At 39.1% G+C, this 15,962-nt stretch overlaps 1 protein-coding gene across 4 annotated transcripts in view; it reads left to right on the forward strand.

The window, feature by feature from the left end:
• Window positions 1–15,962, forward strand: part of Ctnna2 (catenin alpha 2) — a 992,415-nt gene that overhangs the window by 740,720 nt on the left and 235,733 nt on the right. The window lies entirely within an intron of this gene.

Below are 15,962 nucleotides of genomic sequence, written 5' to 3' on the forward strand. Positions count from 1 at the left end.
TTTATTTGGTAGTGATCTTTCTCTAAAAGAAAGTACAACATGCATCAAGTTGTAATAAAATTACCTCTTCTTGATTTCTGCTTGACAAGTATCCTATCTCCGATTGGTAGCTTTTGCATATGTCCATCTTGGTTACTAAGTGTTGATGGAGTAAGTCAACTAGAACAAAAACACTGCCCAAGGCTGTACTTTCTGCAGCTTGAAAAACTGGATTTGCGCAGATACATCCGGCATTCTCTTCTGCAGCACATCAAGTGCAGGCAAAATAGACAAAATTAGAGAGGTGCTTAGACAAGAATGGCCGAGGAGCATCTTAGAGATGATTGAAAGGAAAGGAACTTATCACTTCTGATTACTGCTGTGAGCTCTGGGCTCTTTTCAGGATATTGCCTGAAGGTGTGGACACACCTGAGCTAATAATATCATCCAGAAGAGATCACAGTTAGTTTTGGACTATCAAGACTCTAGTTTGGCTACCCAGATAGAAAGCCCTTTGGGGGAAAGCACTTCCTTTTTATTTGACCTTGAAATAAGTTATAATAAAATATTGTTTCACTAATCAATAATAGGTCATTCCAAATGGCTAACTGGTCAGGTCTACTTCTCCTTGCCCTGTTTAGTCTATCTCTCCATATCCTGTCTAATATGAAATGAATGGGAAGTAGGAACAGAGAGAAAGTTAATGGAAAATATGAAATTAGGAATCTGGGCCCTAGGTTTTAGTCCTTGCTCTGTCACTAAATAGGCAGTGTGAGTGTGCATTTTCATCTCTTGATCTCCTTTTCTTCCTGGATGTATAAAAACAAGGAGCCACACATGATCTGTTAGCTATCTTTGAGCTAAGTAACATTGTATGAGTCCAAGGAAAATCCTAATTTATTGTCCTATGCCAGAGTTTCCAAGGCAGGTCAATCAGATTTTAAAAGTGATGGAAGACATCTCCAGGGTTGGCCTTTAGCCAGATTGCCAAAGAGGCCAGATACATGAACTGGGTCCTCCGCATCCTTAGTTTCTTAGTTTTATTAGGGATTAAGCTTTCACATCCAGGAGCCAGCACCCTTACCTCTCTCCTCTTATGAACCTATTGTAACAAGATTTTTTGTTTTGTCTTATTTTAAGGAAGAAGTGGGTCAAGTAATGTTTACTCTCATAATTCCCAGGAAAGTGTTGATTTTTTTCTTTACACAGGACAGTAGTGAAAACTGAAGGTGAAATTTATAGTGAACTTTCAAATGATTAGAATACAGACTCCTCAGAGAGCTTCCTTTAGGGTGTCAGTGGAAGGACTATGTCCTCCCCCCAAATTATTCCACCATTCCACCAATGTGATTTTTTTTTCTTACTCTCCCAAGGATACAGAGGCATCAGGATAATAGGAAAATTGTTTGGTAGTATTAAGATCCAATAGTTATGGCATAATTTCACTCCACATCCTTGGATTTGGTTCAAACACCTTTCTTTTCCCTAATCTGCCTTTCTAGGACTAAAATGGTCCCCATCTGTCATTTCCATCCCTACCCATATGTTGGGATATTTTTGTCTTTCTTCCTATCTCTTCAGTCTCTCCATGTACACCTGTAGTGGTACAAAAGCTATTCTGATCCAAATTGAAGCTACCTAGCATTTGTGCAGATGGAACATGCACAGACTAATTTGCGTGGCTCAGTTAGGCCATCAGCTTAGATTTGGGTAGCTAGTTAATTGGAGAGACAAGGTTTTCTCTGGGTATGCAACAGTGGCCCTGGATGCTAGTGGCTCCATGTGTGTTTCCCTCCTGCTGAGATATTTCCTGTGCTTTCAATCACAGATAAATCCTCATGAGAGCAGATTCTAAAATGAGAACTCTCAAGATCTAGGTCCATACATACATATTCCTTTATATGTATTTAAAGAAATCAAATTTAATAGAGGAAAAAAGGTAAAAATCAAAGATCGTGCTTAAAAAAGATTTCTAGTGACTTTCATAATGTCCCACTCTCCTGTAATCTCCTGCCTCTTCCTCATATCCCTTGTTTTGGAAGTGCTCTTCAGGAGGGTGACCCTGGAACCTTGCAAAGTTCCACTCACCACATTTAAAAGAAGTAGTCAATCATGAGCGTTATCTTTGACTTCCGTAATGAAAGAAAGCTTAGTTAGACTTGTAGACACTTAAAAAACCAAGGGTTATTCAAAAAGGATCGCTGTTCAAGTGGAATTTTTCAAACAAGTTAAACCCCTCACTGAGGCAGCACATCCCAAGGATGTCATAAATTGTGAAAAAGGTCACAGGAATGCAAGGGTATGATTTAAAACTAATTGGCGTGAATCCATCTTGCCAATTAAACCCATGACAATGGCCAGTGGTAGAGCAGAGTCCTCTCGGGAGTACTTTGTTTAGAATTAAAAATGGATTTATGGGAATAAAACTGCCAGCTTTAAGCATTATGTTCTAATTTTAGAGCTGTGGACACAGTAGGCTCCATGTCTGAGCTACTGTCACTGCTGTGATTCTGGATCCAAACCATTGCAAAAGCAAAAGCTTTTGGCTGACACCCTATCTAGAGGACCAGGGTCCTCCACGGTCCATCCATCACTCAGAGAGGACCTAGCCAGTGTCTGCCAGCAGCACCTGCCTGCTCTCCTACATACCTCCCTCTCTTACTTCTTCCTGTATGTACAAGGAGGCTGATTTCTTCCTGTTAAAGTTTTGATCCTTTCCTTAGTCTTTTTTATCCCAAGTTGATAAGCAAATTAGGGCCCAAACCTTACTCTATGAGAAGCTAATAAATAATAACCATAACATCATGGTATTGCCAAACAGCCACTTCACTTCCAAAACCAATTCAGGGCCTAATTTCTATCCTTTCACCCTTATTAACCATGACAATGATTCCCACATTGAGATTCAGTGAGTGCCAACTCGACAAAAAGTTCTAAATTGCTATTACAATAAAAATATTTTCAACAACAAAAAATCATGAATAGAATTATTCATGATTTTTTTTACATTGAGATGAGTCCGTAGTAGAATGGTAATATAACAAAAGATTAAAAACCAAAAAGCAAAACATGTCACTTGGAGGTATATTTATCAAGACCCTGCCTCCAAGATGGTGGAATGATATGGACATCATTACCCTAGGTACATGTATGACTGCACATATGGTGTGACGCTATATCATGTACAACCATAGGAATGTAAAGTGTGCTGCAGTTGTGTACAATGAATCAAAATACATTCTGCTGTCATATATACCTAATTAAAATAGATTAATTAAAAAAAAACCCTGCCTCCAGAGAGGATGACAGAAAAATTTTCTAAGATTGATAAGAAATAACATTTAAAGAATTTCCTAGATGCCCCTTTCAGACCTAATTCCTTACATAAGTAAGAACTGTGGCTGAAGGTGGACCATCATTAGTGAGAGTTTTGAAAAATGCTCACAAAGTAAATCCTAAATTGTATCTGATATATGTCAACTCTTACAGTGTACCTAGACTGATTCTAAGTTTTCTCTACATATTGACCACATTAAATCCTCATGCTAATTCTGTGAGATGGATAAGGTTGTCACCATGCCCATTTTACAGATGAGGATATATTAATGAACTAATGCATCCATGGATGCACACAGGGTGTTGATGTGCAGGTTTCAGCCCAGGCAGTCTGGCTGCTGGTTCTTTGCTCACAATCTTTACTCCATCCTGCCTCTCCATAGAACCAGCATATACAAGTGGTCACCTGTATACAGATCTACCCTGGTTGATGTGTGTGGGAGGTAAGATTCACATAACTACATAAAATTGATTTTGGGTTTCCAATAGTACCTCCATCACTCTAGAATTTGGGGTGACATGTATGACCTACAGACAGGAAAAAAAATCTAGGGTGAATGTCAAAAATATGGTTCTTGTTTGATATTATCTCTTGGGTCTCCAGCTGTTATGGTTCACTGGATCCTCTTTTGAAAAAGTGCTTATTGTGCTTAGGTATCTGGCTTCTCAATGTGCGAATTACAGACTTTCCAAAACATTTACAGAAAAAAAGAAACATTAAGGCATTCAATTCTTTTTCTCACATCTGCCTGTGATAGGGCCAATTATTTTTAGATTCGTGGTAAGAAAACATTTTAAACTCATTTATTTCTGTATTTGAATCTGTTTTTCTTCATAAGGATATGAAGCTATCTATATGTCTACAACAACAACAGCCACAACAAAAGTGATAGAATAATGATTTTCTCCAAATATTAAAGTTTATGTTCTTAACACAGAAACCTTATGTCAGAGCTAATAATCCCTGGGGTTTGGTCCTTGGGTCAGATCCCACACTACAGTGGGAGAATGGAGATCAGAAAATGATCATACAGCAAGGAGGATTTGAAATATAAAAATAAGCAGTGCAGAGACAGCTAAACACCAAAACTCAGGATAACAAAGTCCAGGAAGAGCAGGGCAGAGCTGGTAGGAGAGGGTTCAATGACACGGTGAACAGCCATTATTTGTACATGCCCCTTGATTAAGGCTTATATATCCAGACCATCTCTGTTCTAGAAAAATTCTAATAAAACAGCCCTGAACATAAGACCATCATTTACTTATTTATCTTCTGGAAAACTTATTAGGCCATGTCCAGGGTGTATGATTTCATAAATCAGAAATGGTTTTTGAAATATCACTATGGGCAAGATCTTTCTTTGTCAAGGTGCTGTTTGATTCATGAAATTTATTTTTTTTTCTATGAGCCAGCCTGTACTTGAGTATTCTCACATTAACTCAAGTTTGGGGAGATCACCAGGCTTTTCTTCTTTCTCATTCAAGTCTGCATCACAGGAAGAGTCTAGTACCTGGACCAACATTGGCTAATCAAATACCATACTATGCTGAGTAGAGGGATCGACAATGTATGTGTGAACAAGAAGATGCTCAATTAAGTGGGCCCTTCAACTCCTGATCTGCCCCCTTCTGCTAATTTCTCCAGCCCTTAGCAGCCAAAGAGAAGTGGGAATAGGAAGATGTAAATAGCAATAACTGAGTCCAAAACAAATTTCATTATGCCATTTTCAGGAAAATGGATGAAACTGGGGAATATTGTGTTAAGAGAAATAAGCCAGAGTCAGAAAGTCAAGGGTCATATTTTTTTAATCTCACGTGGAAGTTACAAAAAGGGAAAGAAAAATAAAGGAAGCTCACAAAAATAAAAGGGAGAGCAGTAGGGAAGAGGAAGGAGATGCAGGGAGGGAGGATGGTGGAAAATGGGAGGTACCGGGGAATGAAATCAATCAAATTATGTCCTGTACATATAGGTACTATGTTACAATGAATCCAAGGATACATATAATTATTGTGTACCAATAAAAAATGCAAAAGACCCCCACATTTTAGAGAATGTCTGTATTTGTCCCAACCTCCACCACCTACTTTTGTTTTGGTGACTGAGAATGCCATTAAGAATACTGATTCTGAGAATAGAAGATCCACTGTAGGATTACTTTTAAAAAATATAAAATATAATATGTTTTCTGGGATGAAATTTCTAAGCAAGAAAGTTTGGAATATTTCCAAAAAATGATGATTTAAACAACAAAGATTTCTTTCTTTCTTTCTTTTTTTTTTTTTTTTTTTTTTTTTTTTTTTTTTTATTGCTGGGACCAAAGACCTGACAAGAACATGGTGGACGAAAAGTTTATTTTGACTCATGGTTTCAGAGGTTCAGTCCATGGTCAGCTGATTCCATAGCTATGAGCAGAAAATCATGGTGGAAGGGTGAGATAGAACAGGAAGCAGAGAGAGCTTCACTCTGTAAAACCCAAAGGCATGCCCCTAGTGACCTACTTTCTCCAGCCGCACCTTATCTGTCTACAGTAACCACACAGTTGATCTGTATCAGTGGATTAATGCACTGATTAAGTTAAGACTCTCATAACCCAATCATAACCCAGTCATTTTACTCTGAACTTTCTTGCAATGCCTCACACATGAGCTTTGGTGGACACCACATGTCTAAGTCATAAAACCCCATCCCAAATGAGTAGGAGATGGGGAAAAGGAGGAAGAGGAAGGGAAAACAGTGGTGTCCTCCTAAGCTTCACTCTCAACTATCTTTGAATGAGAAGATATTGATTCACAAATCATGGACTGTAAGAGGAAGAAAACCCAGGGTCTTCCAAGGACAAGAAGTCTTTCTTCAGTCTTTTCTTTCTGGTGCCTCCTCTGTCAGCCTTTTCTTTGGAGATGGTGCTCGTCCCAATTCTCAGCAGTTGGCTCCATTATTGGGTCATTTTAGTTGTTAGAAAATTGAGATAATTGAGGTAAGATCAATAATCTTGTAATTTTCAAGCACTGGTGTTAGTTTTGTGCTGCAAAAACTGAATTCTTTTCCAAAGTTGAAGGTTCAGACAAAGTTTCAGTGAAGAACTCTATCTGTAGATCCAAATAACTTCAAATAGTGACTGTTATTACACATGAAGTCATAGCTTCTCATTGAGTTCTCTTCCATAGCCTTGAGTGTTAAGATTGGTCAGGTTCAGTGTCTGAGCAGTGATGCTCTCTTGTCATTGAAACAACTGAAATAATCATTTCTTTTCCCCATGTGATCCATTTCTCCCACTTGCATGTGGTTATTTGTGAAGATCAGAAAAGCAAACCTGTCCACACAAATTGTTTGACACTTGTTTAGTGTCCATTATTATCAATGACCCCTATAACAATTCTTCAGAGTAGTATCTTTAACAAGTAGTATTATTAACAAAGAGTTTTTTTTTTCTTAAAGAGAGTCAAGTATTGAAGTTCCAATAGTAGATCAAATTTCTTACCAATGCAAAGCTCCTAAGTTAGGGAACCCAAGTGGCCTGACTCTGAAGCCTGTCCTTATAATGACAGTAAGTCTTTGAAGTTAGTACACTCTTGTCTTAGTTTATAACTTTTATTCAAATTCCCTTAATGGGAAGAGTATAAGGTAAATATCATTATTAATGGGCTCTGGGTTTCTCTATAATAATCATTATAATAAGCTTCATGTTTAATATAATCATCATTATTTTCTTCCTTAAGCCATCCATATTTGTGTCCAGGCCCATTCAACAAACTGTACTATGAATGCAATTTTGATAATTATTTTTCTAATTAATCATAGGAGGGAAATGTAAGGGACTTTTATCTTAGCTGGGGGATATCTGATTAAATGCACATCAGGATACCAGCAGACTTGCCTGGTATATTTAGTAAAAAATGGTTGAACACATTGTGCCAAGCATTCCAGGATGAAAGGAGAACCTTTCCTGAGGAATTTGGGGATCAGGGGAAATTTTTCTCCTTCTCATCCAACCATAAGAGCATGTCAGAAGTTTGGATGATCAACTGATCCCCTACCCCATCCTCTCTTGTTCCATAGTTGCTTAGTTTTTTATGAGTGCATCAATCCTGCTTAATGTTAAGGGCAGGATTTCTATATTTTTATTTGATTCTTTCAATTTCAAAGAGGATAAGGCTGCCTTAAATAGCTACAGTCTAAATTGCAACCGTATAAAGGGCTACAAAGCACCTTTTGGCAAGGCAAGCTGGGAGGTCTGAGACCAGAAAAATGGAAGAGGGAGGATGCAGAGTTGCAAAAGCAGGAAGAAGTCAGTACTAATGAACCATGCCTGACTGAGCAGATCCCTCAGACCCTCCTTTTAAATCCACAGGCTTAGATCAATGTGGCCTTAGGCTGTATTTATAGATGCCCAAATAACTAGCTGAAAGGGGATAACTTGTGGCTGACCAACTAGTCATTGTGTCTGTGTATTACCATAGCAATCAGCTTGCCTGCTGCTCTTTGGGTGCATTTTCTGTGTGTTTGGGGAGTGTGCACACGCCCTCAGTAGTGCTGCTTACTTATGGGGAAATATCAGAATTTGCGGTTTAGCCTAAGTCAGAGCTCCTATAGCAAACAAGTTAGGCAACGTAACCAGAAACCTTCCTAATCCAACAATTTTTTTTTAGGAAAAGTTAACAGCTTTACTTTACAATTCTTTGCCTTTTCTTTCTTTGCCTCAAAACTTCTGCTGGAGAAGGAATTGCTTAGGGACCACGGGAATAACCTATGTGTTCTAGCAGAGTGAGAGGAAAAGAAATAGCAAATGTCAACTTCAAATAAGACCAAACCGACCACTTTGGGGGCTCTTAGACTCTCTTTGGTTCTTTTCATAAACAGGTAGTTGCTGGCACAGCAGATGCTTAGTTGTAAGCAAGCAGTGGGTGACTGGAGCTTGAAATAGCTTGGGACTTGCAGTAGCAACTGACCGACAGAGTGAGAGGGATATATCCACTGATGAAAGTGTCTAGACCAGGCATTGGCAAACTGTTAGTGTTTTGTCAATTCTAGTCCTCTGTCTGCTTATGTGAAGTTCTACTGACTGCATTTGTTCTACCTCTGCAGAATTGAGTAGTAGTGGCACAGACCAACTGGCCCAAGAAGGCCAAATATAACTACAGAGCTCTTTATAGGAAAAGTCTGCCAATTTCTGCTCTGGGAGTAAATCTAACTTGAGATAAAACAAATAGTGGTCTAGGAGCCCACAGTCCTAAAAAGCTAAAGGACCTTGAATCTGATTCTGTCTCCTGCCTCTCCCTTAAATAGCGGCATAACGATCATTTTATAGGATTTCTGTAACTCAGGAATCTGGAGCCATGATTGGGCTTCTATCTGAAATAAAGGCCCTCCAGGGAAGAATCCAGCAGCTGTTGGAAATGCAACACTGTGCAATAGTTAAAGACAGGAAGTGAAAAAGTGTAGCATGCCACCAGCAGAACTCTGGAGAGAAAAGTAGCTTAGAGGCACACAGTTATACATAATTGGAGTAAAGCAGGAGAGGGTGGTGAACGGTTCTCTGTTTCAGAAAGCATGATAGGCTTTTTAATAATCACAAACAGCCAGAAGCTTCAGAGGTACATTTAACAGTGACACTTGTACCAAGGAGCAAGCACCCATTCATTCCCTTACCCAACAGTGTCTTAGTCCAAGTTACCCATCCTGCTCAAGTGAACCAAGTTATCACTCATCTGACACCTGCAGTGAACCTTGCAAGTTTGGACTGAGTTCCAGGGATCCTTATATTTATAATGAGGATTCTTCTAAGCCCCAAAGGACATGTGCTGTAACATGAACTGGCAGGATTTATGGACCTATGGGGCCAGATGACTATTTAGTGCAAAGTCTACCAGACTTTCTCAGGTGTATAGGATTGACCCCATCAGAAAGAAATAATGGTTTTAGAGGGTTCTTCTCTGTATCTTGCTTCAAACTCATTACCTGCACACCTTTTTAGACTGCTATGAAATCCACCCCTCCAGTGATTATCTTTCTCAATTGCCAATGCAATTGTGGGAGGATTAAGTCACTTTTTGAATAGCATATTACAAGATTCCTAAGGGGTCTTGCTGGAAGTGAATTTATGTCATGACTGACTCAGGTAACTTTTGACTCTGCCACTGGACCTACTGAATACCATTTAATCAAAGGCAGGAATTAGATTCTCAGACTGAAACATACAGGCATCTGTTCTTAGATCCCCTTTGTGGTAAGCAATGCTGGGAAGAGGTTGGAGGACTGGATGTGGGAGTGAAGAGTGGAAAGAAAGGTGATCTTTGTATGGTTAGGATTTGTGAACTTGAACCACCAGGTCCAAAAAGACAGAGACCTCAAATAAAATAGCACTCTTCTTAGAGCCAGCAGGTCTGACTATGGCATTTACTATATTTAACCAGTGGATCCCCTGCTTCTTCATCTAATCAGCACAGAGAATGATGCTTTTCTTGCAAACTGCACTCTTCACCCCCACCGTGACATGTAAGGAAGGTCAAATGAAATAATGTCTAGGAAAGATCTTTATAAGCCGTAAAAACGGAGCATGCATAGGATTATTATTACAGGAAACAAATACCCAGGCACGGAGTAGACCTTCCAAATATGCAGAATTCCAATCATGCTTTTTGGTTTGAATCAAGGAACCTGAGCAAAGCAGTTATCATAAAATATATTTTCCCCTTTCATCTGTGCCATCTAAAATTCCACCCTTGTGGAATTATTGTATTCTAAACTAACTTAGGAATCAGGCAATCAAAAGAAAGTCTGCCCTGATAGAAGGGTGGAGAAATCCTGAGAGAATTTTACATGAGGAAAATCTTAAGCAATGTGATGTGAAGAAAATGCAAACATTTGGATTTCTTTACAGTGTTCCTTAAACCAACTTCCAATATATTTATCCGAAGGAATTCACACTTGCCTCTAGGTCATTTATGAGTCATTTATGAGGCCAGTCAAGCATGTGTGAGGTCAAGTTGATCACTATAGCTTTGTTAGTAATTGGGAATTGAGACACTGGAGGAGTTTTGGGCAGTAAGTGAGAATAGATGGCTTATCTCATTTTTCTCTATATTCCTGGTCAAACACAGTGCTTAGTACACCAAGAGCTCTTCAAATGCTAGTAAAAGGAATAAATGAATGAACACCAATCTCTATGTAGAGTGGAATAAGGAGATGAAGTGTATTTCCTCTCTGAGGACTTCTTATTTCTCTTATAATAAGATTTATGCCTCTTTAGAACTAATTGCATTAGTATTACACGATAATATATTTTTGTGCATTTGCTCTCATTTCTTTTCTTTGGCAAAAAAAACTTAAGCATTCTTAATAAAAGTGTGACATTTGTGTAGATTTTTCTCTATGGATCCATTCTCCCCACCCTTGAGATCAGAAAAGAAATTTCAAAATGCACAGTTGAAGTCAAATAATTAAGGGACCTTTTTCAGTCTTTCAAGCATGAATGTCTATCCATTAAAAAGAATTGCAGAGGTGTTTTTCATTGGGTAGATTAAAATAAAACACACAGTCTTCAAAGTCTCATGCAAGTTTAAGCTTAGCTATTCTAGTTGGCTGGGGAGAGCCATTTTTTCTTGTCTTTTGCAGGGAACTGTTTCATATTCATCAAACAGTGTAGGTTTTTTAGACTTTCTACAAGAACGCTTTTGCAATATCTATTTGAATGTAGCTTGAGATACATCATACACTGCTCATGTCTCACCCCAAAGGAAACTTTTGGTCATTTTTGAGAATCTTTATTTTTCTTCTCGAGCTTATGAGTAAAATCGTCATCTCTGCTCTCATTATTCTGCCCTCCTATGAAAAAGGAAGTGGATTGTTCGAATAGGTATGATCCATGGATTGCATTCTTTTTGGTTTGCTGAAGAAAATGCAATTATTTACATTGATGAATAGCCCTAATTGGGTAAAATAGACTGGTAGTGCTGAGCTAATACTGTTAAATGTCTTGTCTTATGCAATTAATATTCTCTTGTCACACATACATTTAAAGAGTTGGAAGAGAGCCTTGTGTTCTTGACTCCTGTCAGACTTAACGAACGATTTTGTCAAGTCATTCCTTTCTGCCCTCGTTGATTGATAGCTAAATTTTGGTCCTCTAGCTTATGTAAAAAGTGTTAACTATGCCTTTCAGCTTGTAGGCAAGGACATTTAAACCATTCTAATGGTCAATTTACAGAGGAATTACATTGCTTGTTTACTGGAGGGGTCAAAAAATGTGCCCCTATTCATCAGGAACACAAATCACAGGGCCCATGAGCTAATGAAGGCAGTATTTATGAATCCCTGCACTTTCTGGATGACACTAAGTTCAAGGTGTCCCTAGTCCTGGCTACTGAGGACTCCAGCTATCGCTTTTGGATATATACTTGTGCTTATGGACTAAGTAACAAATATTTAGGATGAATGTGCTTTTATCCAAATTTTCATAAGAAGAAGAATAAAAACTAGACTGCTGGATTGTCCCAGTATACTAACCTGCATCTGCAGCTCTCTATAGTTAGGCAAAACCCTGCTCACCTCTGCCACCATCTGGCTAATGGATCCCCATACATATTGTAATTATCATATCAAATCTTGGAAAGAGGATCCCAATCTGGGAGGGGACTCATGTCCCTTGGATTTAACCTAGGCAGAATCCTAAGAAACACACTTTCTTATGCTTCCCATTCCTTCAAATTATTAAATTCAAATTCCTTAAAATTATTAAAACACTTTGAGTTATAAGATGATTGCGTAAGAACAAGTACAAATGACCTTAGATATCCATGAGGTTGTTTCCAAGACCCACCCCTAACTGTGGATACCAAAATCTGCAGATGCTCAATTCTCTTATAAACTGGCTTATTAGATTATCTACTCACATCAGATTATCTACCCACATCCTCCCTTTCCACTTTAAATAATCTCTAGATTATTTATAATATCCGTGACAATGTAAATGCTATATAAATAGTTGTTACCTACTTAGGGAATAATGATTTTTAAAAGTCTGTATGTGTTCTGTACAGATGCAATTTTGTGAACTAATTCATTAATTAATTTGCTGTGATACTGGAAATGAAACCAAGAGGTGCTCTATTACTGAGCACTATCCCCCATCCTTTCCATTTTATTTTGAGACAGGATCTCCCAAACTTGCTGAGACTGGCCTTTAACTTGCAATCCTCCTGACTCAGCCTCCTGGAGTAACTGGGTTTACAGGTGTTTACTACCACCCTTGGTTCTGGCGCAGTTTTTTTTTTTTCAAAAAATATTTTTTACTCCGAGGTTTGTTGACTCCTTAGATGCAGAACCTGTGAATGCAGAGGGCCATTTATATAATTTATCAAGGCATTTTCATAATAAACATGTCTTAAACTGTGAGTCCCCTTTTCTTTTCCAGACTAGAAGTCCCCTGCACACACTGAGTTTCATGGTGTGGGTTCATTAGGACCCATTCTGTCCCTGATGGGATCTCTGTTCCATCTTGTGGTGTCCTTCTGCCACTGGGTCTGTTCCTCCATCCGCTTTCCCGGGAGTTCTCTTCTTTTTGGTGTTACTATCTCAGGGCCTGGTAGAAAGGAAGCTTCCAGAATCCTCTATGCACGTCACTTATCATCCAGGAATTGCATTTGTTCCTGGAACTTTCTCCACCACCATCATACAAAACACTGATTTTTGGTCAGTAATGTATGCTAAGGTGGCACAGAGCAGTGCGTTTATGAACACTGTAGAGCATGAGCTCTGGGCCCAGAGGTCCTCGGTTCAAATCCTGCCCCTGCCACTTACTGTGTGAATATCTGCTTCAGTCTGTTGCTTCCATCCCTCTTCCCCACCATGAAATGGAGAAAAATAGTAGCCAGCTCTTCTGAGAGAAATAAAAAAGTTATTCCAAGTGTTTAGAACAGCGACACAATAATACGTGTTCAATGGAGACTGTTAACACGAAATATCAGTTTTCCCCAATCCTTTTCTTTCCTGTCCTCACCACCTTTCTTTCCTCCATGCCCACTGCTGCAGTTGGCTTCTGCCTTCTTCATATGTCTCCCAAACCACCGGTCTCTCCTTTGCTTCCCTTTATTGCACTCAGCAATTACAGACTCCAATTTCTGCTTGCATTTTTACCAGCACCAAATCAAGCTGCTTCACCTGCTGGATTGAGGCCATCTGGAGCTCCTCGATGATCCCAGCCCTCCCCTGGACCCCAAGGCAACCTTTCATTTGCCTCTTCTCATGAAAGCAGTCGCCCTTGCCTATCATGTAGGGAAAAGAGGACATTGACACAGACCTGTGTGTGCTGGGGCAGAAAATGAAATCGACAGAAGGAGCTAAGCACCTGCTACTGTCCTTCAGGATGAGTCTCCACAAGCCCTTCCCTGTCCTAATCCCTGTGATGTCTGTTGGAACAATTTTTAAGTTAAATGTGTTTTGAATCTACAAAAAAATAGAAATTACAACTGTAAAATTATAAAATTACTTTTTTTTTGGCACCAGGCATTGAACCCAGGGAGGCATATCCCTAATTCTTTTATTCTTTTATTATGAGATAGAGTCTACTATGTTGCATAGGTCCTCGCTAAGCTGCTGAGGCTGGCTTTAAACCTGCAATCCTCCTGTCTCTTCCTCCCAAGTCATTGGGGATTGCAGGCGTGAGCCACTACATTCAGCCAACTGTGATATTTTAAACTATGGCTCATGGCTTCATTTATAATGAATCATGTGAAGCAGACTACTCTGGTGCTTTAAGCAATAAAACAGAATTGAAATGATACCAAACTAGTTAATGATTTGGTCAGAAAGTTCTTTTCAAGATATGTCTCCCACCTCCCCAAGAAAATGATTCAGTGACTACAAGAACATATATATATATTCATATTCAGTCATCTGTTGTCACAGTCCTGTATTGTAGTAGCCTCTCAGGGGCAAACAAGAGCATTTGTTGCTCAATATTTTGAGGTGGTCCCTTTGGCTCAGCCCACTCATGTGTCTGGTCTCCATTGCTCTTCTCTGATCTAGAATCAGGTCTTTTCAACATATCTGTCCCCCTTCTCCTAGGTCAATCAGTCTAGCTTGAGCATGTCCTTTTCATGAGGATAGTGAGAATGAGACCCAGAAATCCCAATGGGAAAGGGGCCTTGAAAACCTCTGCATACATCATGGGGCCGGTGCTCATTAGACCTAGGCCTGCCACGTGGTCAAGCCCAGTGTTAGAGAGGGCAGGCACTGCAGAGTTACTTGGAGAAGACATGTGTGGGTTCATTAATGCAACAAAATCACTGCCATCATCTAACTTTGCCTCAGTGTTTCTTATTTTATTAGAGAAACATGTCCCGGACATTTATTCTTTCTTAGCACTCCTAGAGAAAAAAATTAAAGGGCAGAGGGGCTGCTGATCTGGTTAAACTCAACCATCAAGTGTTTGCACATAGGTGTTGCTAATGATGACAGTTGGACTTTAATTGATCCAGAAGAGCCTGAATTTGGTGGGGAATGTTTGGTATAGGTGGAGAAAAATGTAAGACTTGATAGGCTAGTCATCTTCTTTCTTTAAAAGAGGTAATTGGTTCCATTAAGGAAAGATGCTTCTGTATCCCAATTAAAATGATTTTGCTTTACGGAAGATAGTTGGTACCATCAAGATAATGACCAAAGAATTTTGTGTTCCTCTTAAAAAGAAAAGAAAAAATAAAGCAAAACTGGTGATTATTCTGTAAATGCTCTTCCTCGGGCTTCCCAGATGTGCCCCATCCACCTGCCCCCCCTCCAGCCTCTATAGTGAATAGTGTCTTCATTGTCAGTGGATTATGTGCACTGGGGGCACCTTAGCTTATTAAAGTGGCTTTAGGTGGATTACTGCATTGACTGATTACCCTAATTGACCTTCAGACTGGCTAAAATTTGCTTGACTTAATGAGGCTCAATTCCTGTCAGACCCCCTAGGCGGAATGGCTGCTGGCCCAGTCACTTTGTTGCTTTGATTTTTCATTTTTAATAATAATTATACCATAAAGCTTAGGGAAATATGGTTAAAATATGTCAGTAATCATGAAAGGCCTGGAGCAGCTATACTCATGGAAAAGATTTAAGGCTTCAGATTTTTGTGCCAGTTTGAAATCACCCCAAATGTGACCTTGTTGGGTGTATTTTATATCATAGTAGTGAGAAAGTTAACTTTATTATTTTTAACAGGATTTTTTTCTAAGCATCAAGTGACAGGGTAGATGTTAAAATGGCCAAACCTTTGTTAAATATCATTAGCCCAGTCTAGAATTGTGTATTCACTTTCACTTCCGAAAGTTAAGATGGTACTGGATTTCTTAGACACATAGCCAGTTCTGCCTAAAGATTGGCATGCAGAAAGCTTCCACCGCAGGAAGGTTCAGCAAAGAAAGACAGCTTTCATCCTTCAGGAGAAGTAGGGTTGATTAGTACTAGCTGCCTGGAGCACTGTGCTGAGAAGGATTATGAAGTAGTATTTGAGCTCAGCATAAAAGAATGCTGTAATTGATTAATCATATCTAGTGTGGCATAGAAAGGAAAAATTGTAGCATGCTTGACATTCCTGTCCTTATTCCTAGTTTCTGATATTGTTCCTTATGAAGAATCCCTCACCAATTTAGTAATGTTTTAAAATTTATTT

Source organism: Marmota marmota, unplaced genomic scaffold (assembly GCF_001458135.2).
Source record: "Marmota marmota marmota unplaced genomic scaffold, marMar, whole genome shotgun sequence".
NCBI lineage: Eukaryota > Metazoa > Chordata > Mammalia > Rodentia > Sciuridae > Marmota > Marmota marmota.